The sequence below is a fragment of the Cynara cardunculus genome (assembly GCF_001531365.2).
Source record: "Cynara cardunculus var. scolymus isolate 2C chromosome LG 17, CcrdV1, whole genome shotgun sequence".
In the NCBI taxonomy this organism is placed as follows: Eukaryota; Viridiplantae; Streptophyta; class Magnoliopsida; order Asterales; family Asteraceae; genus Cynara; species Cynara cardunculus.
Genome location: NC_037544.1, coordinates 22,563,423 through 22,566,015, shown reverse-complemented (window position 1 = coordinate 22,566,015; position 2,593 = coordinate 22,563,423).

The window sequence follows — 2,593 nt, the reverse complement described above, 5'->3', positions numbered from 1 at the left end:
TAAGGGCCCCATTAAACGCATCAGGGTCTAATGAGACTATTTATGACCTAGTTGGTGTCATTTTGACTCAATCGGACTTTTTAACGAGATTTAGGCCCATCATATCCACTACCACCATTTGGACCCACTAAGGACCGTTAAGACCCATTACGCCTCAATTACTCCCATTAACGTCTGATTATACTAATTTTAAACCATTTAGTACCATTATGGCTCAATTAGACTGGAATAGGAGAAATAAGCCCATGATAACCATTAAGGTTTGAACAAACCAAATATGGCCCATTTAGGGTCATTTTTACCCAATTAGACTCCGTATGGAGAATTGGGCCCATCATTCCCATTAGGGTCTAAAAAGACTAATTATGACCTAGTTTGAGTCGTGTTGACCCAATTGGATTTCTTAAGGAGAAATAGGCCAATTATATCACTAACACTGAATGGACCCTCAATCACTCCAATTAATGTCTGATTGGACTAATTCTGACGAATTTAGCACATCATATCCATGAAGGTCTGATCAAACTAAAAATGACCCAATTAGTGTCATTTTGGGCCAATTAAAATCCTTATTGATTTTGCGGATGTGATCATGGAAGAACCGGTTTACCAAGATTTTGCAGATGTGATTTTAGGGGGTTTGTCCCCTCGTTCTTTGCATGGTAGTGATGACATCATTGTCTCGTCTGATGCTAGGGCTGATGTAAGCAAGCGTGATTGTGACGAAAAGGACAGGCATTTGAGGCCAGATGTGAGCATTCCAGATTTAAAAAAAGGGGTCTCGGTTTGGGAGAGATTATCTCCTATGGACGCGGGTGTGAATTCTTCTCAGATTCAAAATCCTTTTGCTGCAGTTGTTGGAGGTGCTCCATCTTCGGAGTTGACCTATTATCCGGTGGAAAAGAGTGTGACTCCAAGGATCCAATTCCCTTTAGACGTTACTAGAGGTATGGCAAAATCTTTCCATTCGGTTCTTTATGGGTATTTTCTAGGAACTAGATTTCCGTTTCCTCTTGTGTTACGTGCGGTTCAAAATGTGTGGGGTAAATTTGGTTTTAAAGATGCTATGGTGAATGATCTTGGTTATTTCTTCTTTCATTTTAATGATGGAGGTGGATGTGCTCAAGTGGTTGAATCGTCACCTCTAATGATAAGAGGGGTGCCATTGTTTGTTTCTCCATGGGACCCGTCTAAAGGGCTTTTTAAACTGGAACACTCATCGTGCCCTTTGTGGATCAAATTTTTTAACATCCCTCTAGTTGCCTTTAATAGAGAGGGAATTAGTKGTATTGCTAGTGCGGTTGGGGTTCCTTTACATTTGGATGCTTGTACGGCAAGCACTTGTKATAAAGCTTGGGGGAGAACGAACTTTGCAAAGGTTCTGGTGAATGTTTGGGCCRTGGGGAAATTGCAGAGGGAAGTTGAAGTGGTAATCCCGAGGCTTTCGGGTAATGGAGAAGATATGGTCAAAGTGGTATTGGAGTATGATTGGGTGCCGTCTCAATTTTCCATATGTAAAACGTTTGGTCCTCGGGATTCTTCATGCATGAAAGGGGTTATTCGGAAACCAATAGAGCATCCAAAGGTGTTTGAAAAGGAGGGTTTTCATAAATCTAGGCGACAACAATGGAGGCCGAAGAAYATTTCAAGAGTTCATAATGGAAACCAGGTGGAAACCCCAATAGCTAATATAGATGAAACTTGTATGACTTATGATACGTTATATGGTGTTGGTGTTTTAAAGCCAGCACCAAAGGTAATACCTCCGGATGTGAACAYAAAGGCGAATGGTGTTGTTAGTCCTAAGTCTAAATCTGTGGTTTTTGAAGTCTCAAATGGTAATAGTGATAAGCATGTGGGAGGGACGTATTGTACTGTGGAAGCTGGCAGAACGCCCAGAGGTAGAGAGGGTAGTTTGAATTTATCGATCCGACTTCCGGGGGATCCGGAACTAGTAAAGGCTGTGGTATAAGCTTTCCAGCCGAGACGGGGTGTTGCGGCTCAAACGTCTATGAAGAACCGTTTCCTGTCTCTATCTTCTAAAGATACTAGTGAAGATGATGATATGGAGATAATTGATACGGCCAGGTGTGATGCGGGGGGTCTTTTTAGTGGTAATAGTAATGAGGCGGCTGGCGGGAGTATGGGGGAGGGTGATGCAACCACTTCTCATTCCCAATGATTAAGTTTGCTTCATGGAATATTAGGGGTCTTAATGCCCTAATAAAGCAAAGAGAGGTACGTTTATCCAGGTAAAAAGTCTTTCGTTATGTTGCATTATTGAATCTAAAGTTTTAAAAAGTAACCTAGGAGATTTATGTGGACGTGTTTTTCGAAGTTGGAATTGGGTCTCAAATGGTCACTCCTGTACTCAAGGTACACGCCTTATTATTGCTTGGGACCGTCTGTTTTATCCTTGATTGTGATTGAACAACATTTGCAATATGTGAATTGTGAAATCCGTATTGTTGGTAAGCCGGAGCCTATCTTTTTTACGTTTATTTATGGGTTTAATACGGGGGTGGAAAGGAGGGATCTTTGGAGGGCTCTTGGGAATTTTAAAGTTTTTATCCATAATAAAGCTTGGATAGCA